Source organism: Megachile rotundata, chromosome 5 (genome assembly GCF_050947335.1).
Source record: "Megachile rotundata isolate GNS110a chromosome 5, iyMegRotu1, whole genome shotgun sequence".
Classification (NCBI taxonomy): Eukaryota; Metazoa; Arthropoda; class Insecta; order Hymenoptera; family Megachilidae; genus Megachile; species Megachile rotundata.
Window position 1 is genome coordinate 2334825 of NC_134987.1, and position 21192 is coordinate 2356016.

General features: G+C 34.6%; 1 long non-coding RNA gene across 1 annotated transcript in view; it reads left to right on the forward strand.

The window, feature by feature from the left end:
* The first annotated feature begins 3316 nt into the window (after positions 1–3316).
* The window catches only part of LOC143264463 (uncharacterized), a 65331-nt gene continuing 47455 nt past the window's right edge, over positions 3317–21192 (forward strand). The window contains exon 1 of the long non-coding RNA XR_013038199.1: positions 3317–3794. This is a non-coding gene — a long non-coding RNA (uncharacterized LOC143264463). The remainder of the gene's footprint in view (positions 3795–21192) is intronic.

The following is a 21192-nucleotide window of genomic DNA, read 5'->3' on the forward strand; positions in this document are numbered from 1 at the left end:
CCGCACCATGCCGTTTTCAAATCATCTAGTACAACCACGAAAATTAGAGTAGTATTCGATGGTTCAGCGAAAACGTCATCAGGACTTTCTCTGAATGACGCACAATTAGTAGGACCTACAGTTCAGAGCGACCTTGTCACAATTCTCATTCGTTTCCGGAAACATCGTATTGTATTATCCGCTGATATTGAGAAAATGTACCAGCAAGTACTTGTAGTCAAGAAGGATTCCCTGGTATTGGTCAAGGAGGACAATTTGCCGCCCACGAAATGGCGACTTGGACGCATCACAGAGCTGCATCCCGGATCTGATGGTGTTATCAGAGTAGTGACACTCCGGACAGCTGATGGCATCCTGAAGAGGCCAGTCACGAAAATCTGCCCTCTCCCAGTTATAGACTCGGATCAACCTACTGATCCACCCTCCCCCAGAACTGATTTGTGTATTAGTAATAGTTGAACCATGGACGAACTTTTTTGTATATTTGTATATATGTGTATAATTTGTGTACAGATATGTTTATATTTTAATTTATTCACTTGTTCCACTTGATGTCATTTAGATGTAATTTTGATGTATCGATTTCGTTTGTAATTTTAGTTTTGATATTGTAGAACCCTTTAGAACATTGTATCATATTGTATAGACTTTGTCGTGTTGAACGTAACCGTTCAAGGTGGGCGGTATGTTAAGACTTGTCATAGATTTAACTGTAAATATTTAGCTTATCCTTAGTTTGTAAATTCATAGTATTAGTTTTTAGTTGATTTATAGCCGGTCCCTTGAAAATTTGTAAAACGTTCCGTGGCAGCAGTAAACTCATGAAGCCATAAAGACCCGCGATTCTTACCGTAGCTTTTTTCGTTCCTTTGTTTCGCATATGGTCACCAGGTACCATCATTTCTAACTTTCTAGTCCGTTATTTCTCGAATGTTTTACCACGGTCAGCGCGCTGCTTGACTTTATTACTTGCCACGGTCAAGGGCCAAAATTAGTCATAAGTAGCGACTGGGAAAAACCCAAGAAGGGCGTTAACTTTCGCCTCCCTTCCCTGGTTTTCACAATTTTTGTCACCCAATCGGAACATTCCTCCCCCGCCAAGTACATCCTTACCGAGGTTACCTCGGATATAGTTTTACACTTTTTAGACAGATAGAACCTAGATAGAACCTAGATAGAACCTAGATAGAACCTAGATAGAACCTAGATAGAACCTAGATAGAACCTAGATAGAAACTTGATAGAAGGCAACATAGATATTGGACTTAGAAATAAACTAGCACATTTTCAAACCTAGACACTTAGATTTTTTCCCGAAATATCGGGTGGTCCTTCGAGTGTTAGAACATTAGCTCTCGTTGGCACAAGCGTGCATAACGCCTACAAAGCTCGACTATCGTTACGGTGGACACGAGCAATTAACAATTACGATCGTGGCTCTCAACCGGTAGAATTTAAAGTGAATGATCTTGTAAAAATTAAAAATGTTCAAATTAAATTAGGATTATCAAAGAAACTTTCTCTAAAAGCTAATGGACCTTACCGAATTATTCGAGTGTTTCCAAATAGTACAGTAGAACTTCTAATAGGCAAAAAGAGAAAGAAATATCATACTAATCTTCTCAATATGTTTTTTCCAGATGAATCTGACGATTCCATTCCTCCTCCTATTACCTCTCCTGATAATGAGTCATTACTATCATAACCAACCACTTATTAATTCAAGCGGAATTTTTTTATAATAAAAAAGGTATCGCTCAAATTACTAATTCTAAATTGACGTTATTAGCTCACGTCAATATCACTTATATAAATGATGCTACTCGAATGTTAAGTGAATATTTTATAAAAGCACAAAGCATTTGTACGTCAGTTGTTAAAGATCCTTCTCATAATAATCATGTCAGTTATCACTGTGAGCGAACTCTCAAATTAATTGAAAATGAATTAGATGAAATAAGGAAAAAACAAAATATTTTACAACTAAGTCGACAGTCTTCACTTAGGAAAAGGCGAGGACTTATTAATGGTGTGTCATATGCGCTTAAATGGATCTTCGGTGTACCTGACGCCGCTGATGCCCAATACTATGGAGGTAGTATCAAGGCTCTAATAAATAATAATCAACAAACGCAGACATTGCTCAAGTCGCAGGTACAAGTGATAGCTAGTACAATTAGAAATTTTAATAATTCTATTTCTTCCTTGAAATATCAAGAAGCAGTTATGAATGAGAATGTTCAAAAAATTAATGAATTCACTATTCAAACAAACTTATACATAACCCGATTAACAATGGAAACAATAGTTACTCAACAAATTACCTCGCTTCTTGCGCTTTCAAGTCGTATCACTCGCAAATATAATCAATATATTGAAGCAATTAATCTGGCCGAGCGTAATATCATCTCATCATTGATTATAACCCCTGAAGTCTTATATGAAGAATTACAAAATTATAAAGGAGAATTAAATTTAATTATGAAACCAGAGCCACAGCACATTCGATCATTTTATAAATTAATTCAGCTTCAAATGATTACATCTACTGATATAGTTATTTTTGTTCTCAACATACCTCTAGTGAGAAAAATAAGTTTTGATATCTATGAGCTCATTCCACTCCCCATCCATCATAATCACTCATCTTTTTATTCCTACATAGTTCCTCGAAACAATTACGTGCTCATATCTCAGTCCAAAACACAAGTCACTTTCTTAAAGGAATTGTCTGAATGCATTGAATATCTAGACCAGCTCTACATTTGTTACGATCTTCACACGACACAAACGACAACGCAACAAGTTTGTGAAGAACAGAACTTTAAAGAACCCCTAGCATTTATGGCATATACCGCCGGCATTAGCATTACCTGATATGCATCTCGGAGAGGTTGCTGAACAGATTTTGCACATCATATGGCTCTGACAAGAGCCTTTTTTGTGTGTATTTGTATGTGATAACTATTTATAATAACTATTTATAATAATTATTCTTATTTTCTTATTAAAACTCCTCTTGCAAACATAACTGTCGTGAGAATTTTATAACCTACCTCGCGACACTTACAAGTAAACCTACCCAAGTGTCACTCTCCGATTTTTATGAAATTTGGATATGTTATAGTACATGGAAAATTAGGGGATACGTATTTTTTTTTATCTGCGGTAAAACGTATTTAGGGAATGAAACAACCCCCTAAAGTGTGAGGGTATAAAATAATTTTAAGAAAAAAAATACGCCGACATCGAAATGCACTAAAAAGTATAAAATAATTTCTATTTGCTAATGAAGTAATTTCTATTTCATTTGTTACATCCGAGGAATATTCCTTTTCCGTCGGTATTCGGGTCGCGACCGAATTGACTCGCAGGAATGCATTAACGCGGCATTCTGCGAAGGCGATCGCGTAACTCCAAAATGTGCATGAGTGACAAATGAGAACTCGATTTGGCACACTTTCGGGTACAAAAACCGCCGACAAGCGCGAGTAAAGAGTTAATGGTTGATAGTTGATAGTCGATGGTTGATGGTTGGTTGTAGTTGATTATTCGTGACTTTACACTTTGAGGTTTTCTTCGCGCTCGGCCAGCGGTCATTCGTGTATCGTATCTCCGGGTCTGATAATACAAGACCCGTAAACAGTTAATTCCGGGAGTGCGTGCGCCATCGCGTAGGTCCACCGCGAAGGATAAGACTATCATTGACGTCTACAGGGGCAAAGCAGTACCCGAAACCAAGCCACCATCAGTCACGAGTGTAAGTGCGTGTGAGAGAGAGAGAGATCATCATTGTAAGTAAGGAACATATACAATAAAATCTAATATAACCAACAAAAGGCTTAGTCAGTTCGGAAATAGCCTCCATCGAATTTCCCTGATTAGCCTAGAAATCGGAAACCGGCTAAGGTCAAGGTGTGCGTCAGCACTTTAAGGTTAAAGAACCGCAGAATAGTCCGCGACGTAACACATTCAATCATACAATTACGTAACAGATATGAATGAAACCTATTTACTCGTTAGGTAGTATATTAAATACATTTCAACCTTTTCGGAGACAGCGCAAAATTAAAAATACCTCAGTAAACGTTGTTGCCAATAACCAGTTGATTGTGGTATGGCGTATTGGAAATTAATGAATCCTGAGAAAGAATACGTACCATTATAGATATGTGGTAATATACGTAAATGTAACGACTGCATCTTCATTTCGCAACGTTTCTGATATAAATGAAATTGAATCGACTTCGTTCGCGTGTGGAAGCCATGGATTTAAGAACCTATAAACGGAGCCCACGACGCGGGAATAACCAAATTTGCGGCAAATGGGCTCTATCTTTATAGTATATGCGGCAATCGAGTCTTTCCGTCGCATACTCTATGAATCTAGATAGACCATAGTTACAGTCTATACGCACTAACTCCTACTTCGCGGCGTGCTGTCGAGTTATATGTATAGAAAAAAAAATAGCTATACAAGCTTTGCCTATGTTCGGCTGTCCAAAGGTTGACATGTTCAAGAAAATCTTTTAATTTTGCGCCACCTCCGAAAAGGTTGAAATGTATTTAATATACTACCTAACGAGTAAATAGGTTTCATTCATATCTGTTACGTAATTGTATGATTGAATGAAATAAAAATTACTTCATTAGGAAATAGAAATTATTTTATACTTTTTAGTGCATTTCGAAGTCAGCGTATTTTTTTCTTAAAATTATTTTATTTCACACTTTTTGGTGGAATGGAGAGAATTGTATAGGATTCTGTGAGACAGTTCTTCCGGGCTTTTTTTTGTCTGCGTAAATGCCATGAACATAATTAAGTAAAAAACAACGTGGATATTCGTTTTTTACTTTGTTAACTTTCTTTGCAAAAATTTACTGCGCATGTGTATCTCTTACGGTTTAGAACTGCGCAAGGGTCAAAGTATCCGTAAAATAATAGCAGATCCTGCGCAACAAATTTTCTAACAAATCAAATTGATGCATTTTTAGAACGATACGGAGACTGTACCAAGCAATGGGAATAATAGACCAACGTCAACGTGAACTCATCTTGGTGCATAAGTCGCGTGTCAGAACGGTAAAGCTTAGTTAGTGTTTTGGTACAGTGCATAGTAATTGCCCTTTCTTTTCTTTCCCGTGCATAGCACGGGGCGTTCCACTAATATTAATAACAATAGTTTTTCGCTAATATCACGAAAACTAAAGTTTTCCGTCAATTATGCATAAGGAAAAAATTCGTTCACAATCATGCCACTAATAACGTAGTAGAAGGACATAAAAATCGTTCGAAGTTGGTTTCAAAAGTTAATAACAATTTTCGCTATCTCGAAAAGAGAAGCTTTCCGTTAATTATGCAAGAGCATAAAGTTGTCCAGAACCACGCACCTAACAACATATTCGAAGGACATTAAAATCGTTCGAAGTTGATTTCAAAAGTATCCGGTTGTCTTGCAATAACAATACTTTGCAATTAAAAAATGAAAAATTTTTTTATATTGCTACCAATGAGGAGTCAGGACCTACCAGATGTAAAAGGTTTCGTTCCGATCGGTCTACCCAGCTAGGCGTAATCGGTGAACATACATAGAAAAAAAAGAAATATATATATATATATATATATACAGGGTGTTCGGCTACTGGTGGGCATAATTTTAGAGGGTGGTAGCTGGAGTGATTCTGAACAACTTTTTCCTTTACCAAAATGCTGGTTAAAGCTTAGTTTTTGAATTATTAATGAAAAACACTGACCAATGAGAGCGCGTATAGACCAGTCGCGCGACAGCGTGAGCGACAGCTTCGAATATGACGGCCGATCGTCGTCGTGAACAAATGTATCGATACTGTCGGTATAACGTCGGTATAACGTCGGTATAACAGGAAGCTATTAGGCAAAAGTTAAATCGAATAATGAATTAACATGTTAAGAATAATATTAAATTCTTCGTAATTCGTGAATGAGAAATAAACCAATTAGTTGTTGTTTACAACAACCACACGAAGTATATTGTATTTATTTTATGCCTTCAAAAAGGGAAAAGAATAAATTCACGAAAATTAATTTTGTCAACTATACTAATGAAGCAAACGAATAAATTCACGTTTCAAAACGAATGAGTACCTTGCCTATGAAATGAGATCGAACTGGAATAGAATATCTAATGCAGTACTTCATTGAAGTGAAATAAATCTATTGCTGCGTACGTTTAATTTTAAAAATACAGAAGTAACTTAAATAACACTTACTCATTGATTCATGGAAAAACTAGCTTCGATATAAAATATTTGTGTCACCGGGTAGATCCACCGATCAGAGCATCAACAGCTGATGTCCTGGCAGGGTCAATGAACTCTCAATTTATTTCACTGTCTTTTTCTAATAATAATTGCACAACATAAGCACGACCGGTAAACGGACCGAATGAAAACGCGTGAACGATTATTCATAGATATGTATGTTTAACGATACACTATTCTAATTATAAGATATCCGAATTGAGGAATCGAAATTATATTATATTTTATAAGAAGACATTGTTAGACTGGCTACGGATCGCGGTTTTGTTCTCGATCGCGAGGCATACGTCGCTAACGGTTGCCATGCAACGATGATCTGTTGAACGACTGCGGCGTCGATCGACAGTCATCGTTTATTGTCGAAAGAAACGTGTCGAAATAAAATGTATCGTTGTTTTTAATCGAGAATTCCGTTTTCTTGCTTTCAAGATACTATAGTTTAAATCATTTATGAATTTTCGTTCACGTGTTTTCATTCGTCCTATTTACGTGTCGGACTGACAGTGAAAATTAGTGCAAATTAGTGAAAAATGAGAAAGAAAAGTGATAATGAAAACTCATAATGAAAGATGAAAGTGATAGGTGACAATGAAGTTTCTTGAGAGTTTTTTGAGAGTTTCTGTATGGTGATTGATTTATATTAACAGTAAGGACCGGTGGATCGGACCGGTGACAGAGACGCATTTTTATTGTGATTATTTGCGGTTTAATGGGTGAGCTACATTTAAATTTATTAATTACTGAATTCACATTTTTATTTGTTGAATAGAAAAGTTATTCAATTTTTTAAAAATGAGAATTTGTTCTTTTTCATCATTACAATATCTAACGAAAATAATTTTCCATATTTTAGCTATTATTTCTTTGCGATAACGAATAAACGTATTGAATAAATTCGATTTACTTTGATTACGTGAGTAGAGACTAATTTTGTTATTTCTTGTTCATGAATGAATGATAATTCAACAATAATCCAGATTTTTTTATTTATTATTCAATGTAACTTTCATCTAACAGCTTTCTATTATACCGACGTTATTCCGACGTTATACCGACAGTATCGATACATTTGTTCACGACGACGATCGGCCGTCATATTCGAAGCTGTCGCTCACGCTGTCGCGCGACCGGTCTATACGCGTTCTCATTGGTCAGTGTTTTTCATTAATAATTCAAAAACTAAGCTTTAACCAGCATTTTGGTAAAGGAAAAAGTTGTTCACAATCACTCCAGCTACCACCCCCTAAAATTATGCCCACCAGTAGCCGAACACCCTGTATACATATACTGATCGAAATGAGTAACCTCCTCCTTTTTCGAAGTCAGTTAAAAATTGCTTTCTCAACCCCAACTTTAAGAGTTATTTTCACCACTTCAAAGTGGATATTCGCTGATAAAAAGGTACGTATCAAATATTTTTTCGAGTTCTATAACATATTAAAATTTCATAAAAATCGGCGTGTATCAATTGGGTGACGTCCCTCTTTAATTTAAGTTAATAACAAATAATTGGTTTATCCCTATCTGCAAATAATGCATAACCGGATCTTATTTTTAATTATTTTATTCGTTACTAGTTTTAACTTTATCGTAATGGTTTTCTATTAGCAATCACATTGTCACAGTGTAATCGCGCTTGTTCACGATCATGCTCGGCCGTTAGGCTTGAAGTTGTCACTATCGCGTTTGAGCGTACGCAATTCTCGCGCTCTGTTCTTACTTAATGATTCAAAAACAAAGCTTCAAGCCCTATTTTTACGAAGGGAAATGTAGTTCACAATCACGTCCACTACGACCCATTTCCGGGATCTACACTAGTTGGGAGACACCATTTATACAATGGTGACCTTTGAATAGGAAAAGCTCTAAAGATTATAACGAGATGTCCGTTCATTTATCTAAATATTATATATTTATCTAATATTTATCTAAATGCTTTAAATGATGGCGCGTGTTAAGAGCGCCATTATGTTATAAACAGGAAGGGTTTTTTTCTCAATTTCTAATTTTATATCCACGTTTACTGTCAAGGAAAAAAACCTAAATTACGGTCCGCTTTAATCACTTCACTCTCATAACCTTCGGCAATAAGACACACCATAAACCATAGGCAAAATATTCTCACTACCTGCACGCCAACTTGGGTTTTTCCAAAACACGTACCCCGAGGAAAGGGAAGAACAACCCCCGATATGACCAAAAACAGACGATTGGACAACGACTTTTCCCACATTAGTTTTAGTTCTTACCTCCGCACACACGCCCACATTCGAAAATAGATAAAAAGACCAACACGATAGTTTTTAGGGAGAATTTTTGTAACATCTCAGAGCAACACACTAAATAAAATAAATCAGGAGTAGAAAGGCAAAGTTAGCATTTGCTACATTATTTAAAATTCCGTACAACAGTACAAACGAATTTAACAGCGCGTACATTCAACAGATCTTACAACTTTAGACTTCTTTCTTTTGTTGCGATTAAACTGGAAAACAAAAGAATAAATAATAAGAATTGTTTGTGTCAATAAACAAGGTATAAAAAAATGCCAGAAACTCATTCTTTAAGTTTGTGGAGATTTGAGTTGAATCCGAGCGATATTATTTTGAACATTTGTTATAATAAAAATTTCATACTTAATCTTTCTATTAGTCATTTCAGTCTGTCCGTCAGTTATCTAACATCTCATCAATTTTTAGTTTTCAAGGCTTACTTTACACAGTACTCAAGGCAAGTCAATCATAATATTTATGTCATTGGACGCCTTGACCTCAATTCTTATTCTATTATAATGAAAATATGTTGTCATTATTAAACAGACTTCAATGATTATGAAATCTCATAAAAACTGAACTCGAGAAAAATTTCATAACCATTATAATATTTGGTCCTTCGGACAAAAGCATGTTTCTCTTTGACTTTTATTTCTGTCGCAAAAAATATGCAAGATATTCGAGATGCTCAAGTTAGACAGAGTACCCTGTATAAGATCGATTATAACTTTCCGATTTAGTGTGATACGTGTGTATGGAAACATTCATTAAAATCCTTTCCTGCAGCACTTTTGTAAAGGATGTATAAAGATTATTTTTCTCTGTTTAAAGGATATTGGTATCATTCAACATAAAATTTTCATTTTTAACGTACAGAAATTTTTCGTTTCTAAGATATAAATTTTAACATCAAAATGAAAAAATATTGATGAAATTATTTGATCGAAGTGAAACTATGCTATATCTAAATTTCATCATAACATTTATTAAAAGACTTCTGTCAGTTATTACAATGAAATTAAATAGTATGTACAATTTTTTCTTCGAAATCTGCAATAATTTTTGCTTTATACATCGTAAACGTGGTGCAAGGCTATGACTGTGAAGTAGAGACCGATAAATCGCTATTATCCTTTTTCGTGCGATATAAAGTCCATTCTGATCACTGAAAGCACCACCTTTGTAAAAGCTCCAATTATTGGAATCAAAGCTAGAGCTGTTCACAACTGAAGTCCCACGTCTGCATGAAAGCAATTTTTCACTATGAACGTCAGCGTTAACATCAACGTTATATCGTTGAATCGAATTTAAAGAAAAATTGATTTATCATAGATTTCTGACGATCAATTCTCACCTAGGTGAATATTAGCGACGAAAAGATGGTTCAACTAGGAAATCACGATGCATAATGTTATAAAAGCGCCATACACGCGTAATTATTATGCAGGATGTTAGATATGTCAATAGAAAGTTTGCAAGGAATGAAAGAAAAGGTTATTTGAAACGTATCTATATAAACCTTTGTGCAAAGTATCGTCGTTTTTGAGATATTGTGGTATTGATTGAATATTTGTCAGTGCAGTAAATTCTTTATTTGGTTAGAAATCGCTACCCTCACTGAAGAATTTTTAACTTTTCCATTTATTAGTAGATTGTTATGTCTGGAGACGTCAAAAGAATTGTAGACCCTACTACAAAAATTAAGGAAGAAATTAAGTTAGCTATTACTACTGGTGAAATCCGAAGACGATTACATTCTGGAAGAATGTATCAGCGTCCGAAGACGCTGGGTACATTATTGTGTTGATACAAACAACTTACAGAAAATGGTCAAAGTGTTACATACTGTAACATCCCTGGAAGAGTTTTTTTTTTACTTTTCATCACCAACATGACAGTTCTGTGCTCAATTAAATTACCCACCAATAGTTTAGTTACCGACAATAATAAACTGTTATCGACGGTACATTATATATTAGTTATCCTGTGTATTTAGCTTTGACAGTCGGTAATCATTAGATATATATATATATCAATATTCTTAATTTTAATAATTGTTTTATGTTTCTAATTTAAAAAGAGTAATATGTTTCATTAAATTAATCAAATGTTAAGTTAATTTATTTAAAACAAGTTAATGTATTATTTTATAGGCTATTGTAATAAATGTATTCCGCAATGCTATGTGCCTACGTGCCGCGAAGCTAGCCCCGAATTTCCTGGAATTCTCGCGTAGTCTTAGAGAAGGATAGAAATACATTTTACAATTGCGATATTATTAATTATCAAAAACTATTAGCTAAACAAATCAGTTACTACATATCAAGCGTACTAATATTATGTTATCCAGAATTAAAGTCAAACGTTAGTTTATTGCAACATATGTTGTAAATTATAATATTATTCAATGGAATGTTCTAGAAGCATCCTATGCTTATACATCTAGCTCCGAACCGTATAGAAGTCGTGCGTAGTACATAGAAAAGGATAGAAAATGCAATTTCATTAAAACACTATTAAATTACTATTTTTATATCAGGAATATAAATCATTATGTAGAATGCGATATTAATAATGTAATTAAACCGTTCGTTTGTACAATTAATGTCTAATTACGAATTTATAAGACAATTATATATTTCGACGTTATGGGGGTTTTCCGAGAATTCGCCAGGCTGGCGAGTATAAAAGGCCGAGCGGAGCTCGCCAAAATTGCAGAACAGTTTTCGAAGTCGAGCCAGCTAGAAGTCTTCAGATAAGTATAACCGGAACAGTTTTCGCTGTGAAGAGCCGCAACGATTCTTAATACTTGACTGGTAAAGCGGGTATACGCCATTTGGATACTTGGTCGTGGGTCGTTCTAGTAGCTAGCTAACGCAGGCTCCCCATTCAAACGGTCTCGTATCTGAAACTCCTTTAGGAGAGTGCTATACTTGGCGCCAAGAAAGGCTAAGATATCGAAAGGATAGCTCTCAGCTACTCATATTTGATTTTACATCGGATTGCTAACGCGCCATCAGATTCTCGGAGCTCGCTCTGGGTCGTTTCGTAGCTAGCTAACGCAGGCTCCCCATTTGAGCGGCTTGGTCTCTGAAGCCCGTGTCTTTTGGGTGGCAGTTCAGCAATTACGATTTTATATTAGAATCAATTGATTTGCTACCCTGTCAACTTATACTGTTCACCCTTTTCCTGTATCGTTGGGTCGTTCTAGTAGCTAGCTAACGCAGGCTCCCCAATTAAGCGATCTGGTTTTGGCTGTCAGTGTTCGTTTTGACGAAAAGGGTCATGTACAATTAGTTGTCGAGTCAGACTAAAAGAGTAACTGTTCCGAAGTAATTAATTCATTTAGATTCAAACAAATTTTGAACTTGAATTAATAAAAGAATATTGTTCTGTCATCAGCGTAATTTCCGTAGTCGACTACACCGCGTTAGATATCAGATAAAATCATTAATCTATCTAACTTTGCGAAAGCGTATTTAGGTACACTTAGAGAATCACACTTAGGTCGTGTTCCTCGCTGCGGTAGACTATCACGCGCTAGTATTAATAATTTCGTAAAAGACTTTTCATTATATAAATTATAAACGTATTAATCAATATAAACTTTGTAATTGCGATAGCGTTCGAAACAAGAATTAAAATAATATAGAATATCAAATTCAGTAATTATATAAAAGCGAAGTCAGACTTAGGTATGAAATAATCTAAAGTGTTAACTAGCGAGAATCAGATTTAGTTAGTTTCATAATTATCAATTACATATTGTTTAATTTACCAAGTACTATTATTTCTATTATCAATAATATATCAAAGTCTATTTAGTTTCTTTAATCAAACCAGTATACTTTTCATATTTTGTTGTTATTTGTTACTTGTTATTTGTTAAATTCATCATCTTCGTTATTTTATTGAATAAACCTTATTGTTGAAAGATATTGACCTGTGGATTTCACTCCTTAACCGCACACCACACGAATCCCACAATCTTTATATTTAGTTATTTTCCAAAACGAGTCGTTCAGTTGGTAAAAGCCGCTCTTTACCTTACTAGCGCTAGTAACTATCTGAATCTAGGTTCCAGAGACGTTACAATACCATTAAAAACAGAACAAAAAAAGTTTTTACAAATATTTTAATTTGATAGGAACTGTTTTTGAAAAAGAGGCGATTGCAAATTTACTTTAATTATAAAACACAATATACAAGCAGATTCATTCGCTTACCAAATATTTAGAATTACGTTCAGAAAGATTTTATTACGTGATTTAAATGAGATACGTTCTAAAGATAAGAAAATATAGACATTTGGAGTTCATAATAATCATAATAAGCTTTTGACAAGCGTTTACTTCGGAAATGTTCGGTAATAAACGAAATTAGCAGATGATACTTCGCATAAAAGTATATATAGCAAAATATTTTTCAAATAACTTCTTTTCTCATCCCTAACAAACTTTCTATCGACGCTACCTAACACCTTGTATAGTATAATATGTAATATAAAAACCAAAACTTTTTTATAAGATTTGATTTATAGAGTATTAGTAAACTTCCTGATTGTGTACGTTAGAATTGCAGAAATTTTTTTAATTCTTTAAACCAGGGGTCGGCAACCTTTTTCGGATGGCGGGCCATTTTCAAAATAAAATTTTTTATGCGGGCCGCACATTCAAATGTAACTTAAATAGTGCTTTTATATCATATACGAGTATAAATAAATTAAAAATAACATGTATTTCTCATTATCTATTGTAGTGAAACGTCATACGGTTGTCAATATGAACGTGTTTATGTGCAAAATGTACATATGAACATACAGTAGCAAATTGGCGAAATGAAAGAATGTTACACTTGTTATGCGAACCGTCGTATTCGCTAGGGCGTGGGGACTAAACTTGCGCAGTAAAATAGGTTTCCCAATATGCTTCTGTTAGTGCGCATTTTTGTCACTGGCCACATTTCGGCACGCTCACGCTCTAAGTTTGTTGATTTTTTCTAAAATTATATTGGTGTTTTGGCGGGCCGCACAAAAAGTTGCATAGGGCCGCATGCGGCCCGCGGGCCGCAGGTTGCCGACCCCTGCTTTAAACCATAACGCTTATAAAGAATAAAAAATTATTATTATTTAATAACTTCTTTTTATAAGGAAAGAAAAATTTATTCCATTGAAACGTGAATTACATTCACGCATAAGACAGAGTCTTGACTTTCTGGCTAGTACTCAACGAGCTTTCCTGTTCATACAAATAGTTCCTGTCCATCCCATCCATAAACTACCGTATCTAAGACAAGGACCTGCTAAGATGCCTTACTGACGAATCAACTACCAAGTCTGGAACGAAAAGCTCTCTCCCTTTCCTTCATTTTTTTCATAGTCTTTGCACTAGCTAGTCAAACTGCCAAACTCTCTTATTAAGAAACATAAGTTCTGTGTTCTTATACCTAGTGCAAGAAGAAACAAACTCGGAATGATAATTACCAAACCATAAGTGTCTTCAGTAATAAATTAAGTTTTCTGTATAACATGTTCAGTACATTGAAAAGGGAAAGTCTGGAAAAAGTCTTTCTAGTAGCTGCTAAATTTAAAGATATATCTTACAGAAAAGTATGTTGAAGAAAATAACATTTGATTTCGAAATTTATTGAAATCAGACAATTTTATACCAGATAATCTAAACAGTATAGGTAATAAATTTGAAGATGATTTCATCTGAAAAAGTTTTATTTCGTTATATACAGGGTGCGGCGCCAAAATCCGGATAAATGAAAGATTACTTTCAAACATAATTTTTTTTGTGAAAACGGAAATATTTACAACTTTTTTTTACTACATTGTTAATAAGGCTATAAAGAACCCTTTTATTCAATATATCCTTCCTCTGCTTGAACGACTGCTTCCAATCTTGGTCTGAAGCGCTTGTAGGCCCGTTTTAGTGCCTCACGGTCCATATCGGCAAATATTGCCTTGATAACGGCTTTCAATGATTCTATGTATGGATGTATGGATTTGTTGGTGACCCTTTCAACAACGCTCCATACATAATAATCTAAAGGATTTAAACCGGGCTATTAGGAGGTCAGAATTCTTGAGCACATTGAACGATGTCGGGTGTTCTGAGAGTACGCTCCTTTGAGTCAGTCTTCCTGGATGGTGTTGCAAAACTTTCATTTCATTTTTCCGACACATATTTCTTCATGACATCGTATACAGTCGATTTCGGGTACCCGAAGTAACGAATAATTTCTGTCGCTGTGCGGCCTGCGCGAATGCTTTCGATAACCGCGGCTCTTCAGTTATATTCTGCGCTTGGTTTGGACATTGCGACTATTATGAGGGTTAGACTGTTTAATACATATTTCAAGTTATTTGGTTGCCAATCGCGAAGTTTGCAATAAGTATATGACGGCGAGAAAATTAAATTAAATTTTATCTGGATTTTGGCGCCGCACCCTGTAATTACAATGGTATTATTTTTTAATACATTTTTCATGATTTTATTAATCACATTAGTGTAGAAGAGTAACGCAGGACTAGGTCGATCATAATATGTTCGACCATGTTTCTAAAAAAAAAAATACCGCGCCACTGCCATTCGAGCAATTGCCTTTAGACAGATGTGTATATGATAGTATGAATGCGAAGTATGAATGGGTATAAATAAAGGATGTATCAGCGAGAGAGAAAGAACGAACGCGAAAAAGAAAGAGTAACGAAGATATAATAGTTTGAAAATCAAGGCGGCACGGCGGGTATTATTTGAAATGCTAGCGAAATAGGGATACGGCGATACTGTAATTTAATGAGATTTTTTAACGTAATTACGAAATATACAGTGAGGACCAAAAGTGAACACACATGCGATGCTTTTACAAAAATGAATTTTTGTTCAATGTTTGTGTATAAAATAAAAACTATATATACAGGGTGCCTCACAACTCGTGTAACTCCCAGAAAAGGGTGGTAGAGAACGTAATTCTGAATAAGATTTCCCTTTCCAAAAATAGGGTTTGAAGCTTCGTTTTTGAATTATTAAGCAAAAACACGGACCAATCAGAGCCCGACGATTACGCGCGCCCAGAAGCGAGAGCAAAAGGTTCTAGCCTAGCAGCTAAGCATGATCATGATCAAGTACTTATGCGCCAGGACGATGTAAACGTTTAATATGAAGCCCTTACGTCAAATATCAGTTAAATAATAAACAAAACAGTTACAAATACTGTTCTCTTATTCGTTTGTCATGAGTAAGGAACAGAATTAGTTATGTGTAATTAACAAAAAGCGAACAAATTAAATTTCTGTAACTTTAGATTTATATATAACTTATAAACCATTAAAATAAGACTCACCAATTATTTAAAAATAATCCTGCTTGATTAAGTATGGATCCTTGTAACGAGATCGTTCTATCGATTGTAACTATTCGCAAAAATAAGACGCAACATCACTTCACTACAATTTTTTATTATCACTTTTCACTGTAAAGTTGTCCTTTTAAGGGAAGGCGTTGTCCCTTTCTCTTTCTAAACGGCAAAAACGGTATTCGCCTTTTTCTAAAGAAAGGCGTACTTTCACTTTCGTTCGAGAGTCAAACGTCCTTTTTGCAAGGGACTTTTGTCTAAATTTTCCGTCAAATATGTTCATCACGTTGCGATCGGTAGTTTGAGAGAGACCGTCAAGTGTTCAACAGCAGAGAGGAAATAGAAGGTCGCTGAAATTTATAAATAATCATTCTAACGTTTTCATTCGCGTTCTTTATCTGTGGTTATTACATTGGAAAATTAGTGAACAGAGGCAGCAGAATATTAGTTAAAAATGACAATTAGAAGTGACAGTAAAATGAAATGAGTTTACTGACCAAGCTGTGACATCAGATATTGTGCAGTGTGTCTTTTTATGAAAGATTGGGATCGATGAAGTCATGAGAACACAATTTTATTGGAACAGGATTATTTTTAAACAATAGATGAGTCTAATTCAAATTTGCTTATCATGCATTCACGAAGAATGAATAAATGATTCTATTTAAAAAAAATTATTGACCTTCATATGTCCTTTACACGTCCACCTACAAAAAAAAATATACCATCAGTATATGCTCCTCCCAAAACCATTCAACTTCATATGATACATTGTTTGCTATAAGTAACAATAATAACGCAAATCTTGGCAAAATGTGGTGAGCCACCCTGTATATGACGTTCCTTTTTATTTTATATGCATTAAATAAAAATTAATGTTTTGCAAAAATATCGTATGTGTGTTCACTTTTGCTCCTCATTGTATATATCTTTTTTTAGATTATTCGACTTGTTATATATTTAGTAAAAACAAAATAATTGTAGATGATGTAAAAAATGATAAAATTTCCTATTGAACTATAAGTGTGAATATCGAATTAATTGTATACATTCTCGATGTCACGTAATGTATTTGGCACTGAAGAAAGTGTTTAGAAATTTCCTGAAAGTAAATTACTTTCCATGACAATTGGCTGAAACTCAGATTATAAATAACCTTCCCAATAGATCGTTGTATTATTCATCTTGAAATACTCTATCAGAATGTAAATAACAAAACATATCGTACCACTTTAAAAAATAGAGATGACCTTAATACAAAAATTATGATTTATCTACTATTTTTCTGTATCAGCATCGGTACCGAAGTTATAATCTGATGCACTTGTGTGAACCACACTTATATAAATATAGAATACGGAAAAGAGTAATTGCAATCGTTTGCAGTTTAGTACGCCATCTAGCTGGATTTCAATGTACCCCTTTGCATTTTTTTGTTTCTAGTTCTCTTGTGCTAGTACCTTGGTTTACGTTAATATGACTACCACGTGCAAACATGTAGATATGTTTTACGCTTTATTAGATGTATGCTTATTCGTTTATTATTATAAATTTACAACACATTTGCAAGATTTTGATCTCCGAATACTTTCTTTATTTTACCGAAATTATTAAATAGTAAGGCTCTTCTCTTGTCGTTGCAAACCATTTAATTTAATAGTCCCTGTAGAGGCTTGTTAATTTTTGAAAAGGGTATACAGGGTGTTACCTGTAACGCTACTCACGATTTTTCTCCCACTTGCAGCCACCTTACGAAAAAAAGTTTAGAATAAAATTTGCAGGGTATGAAGTGCACAATAGATATTAGTAAAGCAAATTTTGAAAACAGTTTGTTCTCTTGGCAAAGTCAAGGTCACCTTGGGTTTCTTAAATAGGAACATACATTTTTTTTTATTCATAGCTTTAGAGGATATCGAGACGAATTCGAAACATATATTACATTATATTTTTATTAACATATTACTCGATTTACAGAAGTGGAAAAATGTAAAGTACTTAGCTTTTGACTTTGGTAGGGTAACCATTATTTGGTTCCAAAGAGATCACTGAATGTAAACACGCGACTAGAATATAAGAAAAATACACTTTATTTAATTACATGTTCAAAATGTAACATATGTCGCCTTCCATCACATAATATTCCAGTCTTTTACTTCACTTTTCCACTTCTGTAAATCGAGTAATATGTTAATAAAAATATAATGTAATATATGTTTCGAATTCGTCTCGACGTCCTCTAAAGCTATGAATAAAAAAAAATGTATGTTCCTATTTAAGAAACCCAAGGTGACCTTGACTTTGCCAAGAGAACAAACTGTTTTCAAAATTTGCTTTCCTATGTAGACATAGTGTTAGATTTTAAGAGAGTTTGTAATATTGAAGGTTTGACATAGCAGTAATAAAAGACCAAGGAACCGTTACTTGTCCGTTTTAACATTTGGTAGACACATTGAGCCCAGGGTTGGCGTAGTTGTATTTCTTTTTTCGGTACATGTAATTTGAAAAGTCGAGGTGATCCTTGGGTTTATTACTGCTACGGTAATTTGTGAATCGAGGGATGGATGGGTCACCGGTCAACGATTTTGGGTCGGATGACCGCTGCAGGAGAAAGTGGGATTTTCCAATTTGATAGGACGTCACACTTTCCCCACCCCAAGTTTCCTCCCTTCTCGGAGTCCCGAGAAGTTGATAAAATAGCATGTAAGAGAGGATGCGACAGAGTCTGCATTGAGAATTGTCATTGAAAACATTAAACCTCCTCCGTATCCAGTTTTAAAATAGTTGTCGGCCTTTGATTGATTTTTTCTTAACCCGAAATAGTCTACAACTAATATCTATTGTGCACTTCATACCCTGCAAATTTTATTCTAAACTTTTTTTCGTAAGGTGGCTGCAAGTGGGAGAAAAATCGTGAGTAGCGTTACAGGTAACACCCTGTGTAAAGCAAATCGCAAATACTGTACAACCATTTTGTTTTGATTCTAATACATAGATATTTTTTACAAATATGTGAACTCTATTGGTTATCTACATATTCTCCACAAAATGTGCAAATTCCAAATATAAATTACAGAAAATGTTGCATAAAAAATTCGATTTTTACAATAATTAAAAAATCGACTTCAAATTGCGAGCTAAGAGATGAAATTGGCGAAAAAATTAAAGTTTGCGTAAATGCGAGCAGTCAAAGCGGGACATGTGTAACGTCCCTAGAACCTAAGTTTAGTTAGTTACAAGCGCTAAAAGGTAAAGAGCGGCTTTTACCTCTAAACGACTCGATTTCGCGAATGTAGATTGTGGGATTCGTGTGGTGTGCGGTTAAGGATTGAAATCCACAGGTCAAAATCTTTCAACAATTCGATTTATTCAATAAACGATAAGAAATGAAACTAACAAACAACAATAACAACAAAATAAAGAAAGTATATAAATTATAAATGATTGATTAGTATAAAGAACTAGATAGATCTTGAAATAATAATAATGATAGAAATAATAAAAATTGATAAATTAAACAGTATGTAATATGAGACTCGCTGGTCAGTACGTTATGTTGGACCGTATCTAATTTAACTTTGCATTTGTAATATTAACTAAATTTGATATTCCTTATATATATTTGATTTTCGTGTTCGAAGGTATCGCAGTGACAAAGTTTATCTCAATTTGTACGATCGATTTGTATAAATGTTCCTTGACGAAATTAATTAATACTAGCGCTTTATAATCTACCGCTGCGAGGAATTCGACCTAAGTGAGATTCTCTAAACGCACCTAAATACGCTTTCGCAAAAATTAGACAGATTTATCTATTATCTAACGCGGTGTAATCGATTACGGAAATGACGCTAAGTGAGAACAGTATTCTTTCATTAATTCGAATAACCAAAATTTATCTGAATCTGAGAACTACTCTTCGGAACAATTACTCTTATGATTTGACTCGACAACTAAATGGTTCATGACCCTTTTAGCCAAAACGAATACTGACATCCGAAACCAGATCGCTTAATTGGGGAGCTCTGCGTTAGCCAGCTACTAAAACGACCCAACGATACCAGAATCAGGTGAACAATATAAGTTCGACAGGGTAGCAAATCAATTGACTCTAATTGTAAAATCGTAATTGCTGAACTGCCACCCAAAAGACACGGGTTTCAGAGACCAAGCCGCTCAAATGGGGAGCCTGCTATTCGCTGGCTACTAAACTACCCAGAGCGAGCTCCGAGAATCTGATGGCGCGTTAACAATTCGACCAAAAATCAACTATGAGTAGCTGAGAGCTATCGTTTCGATATCTTAGCCTTTCTTGGTGCTAAGTATAGCTCTCTCCTGACGGAGTTTCAGATACGAGATCGTTTGTATGGGGAGCTCTGCGTTAGCCAGCTACGAAAACGACCCACGACCAAGTATCCAAATGGCGTATACTCGCTTGACCAATCAAGTATCAAGATTCGTTGCGGCTCTTAACAGCGGAAATTGTTCTGAGTTCTTATTCTTCTATCGTGCTCGACTGCGAAACCTGTTCTGCTTTTGGACGGGTTGCGCTCGCCCTTTTATACTCGCAAGTTCGCCGAATTCCTGGAATTTCTGTGACGTCAGAATATCTAAATTTTCATATAATTTCGTTATTATACATTAATTATAAAATTGAACGATTTAATTATATTTTAAATGTCGCTCTTTAATTTCTGGCTATCGTTTCGATACTAAAATGGTACTCTAATGGTGTTTTAACGAAAAATACATTTTCTGTCCTTCTCTATCAGAGGCGAGTCTATTTCGATTTACAGCTTTCTAGTTTAAGGAAATAATTTTAGTTCCGGCCATGAGTAGTTTAACACTGGTTGATTTTACGTATATAAATTGATTCAGTTAACTAATTAATTTAATGTCCAAAAATGCCGAAAATAGAAATAGTATCGCTATCCTTTTCTAGGATTAGCGCTGATCTCAAGGATTTCGGGCGAGTATCGCGGCACGTAGGCACATCATAGCGTAACGGGAATTTCTTATACAGACTATTTATTAGAAAAATAAAATAAAATAATACATAACTTTGTTTTAATGATTCAACTTAATATTCAATTATTGGTATGAAAATATTACCTATTCTAAATCAAAATTATAAGATAATTAATATAAATGATAATATATATATATATATATTATGATTACCGGCTGTCGAATTTGATAGATATGGTAATAGATACCTAATGTACTGTCGATAATTGGCAACTACGGTCGATAATTGACT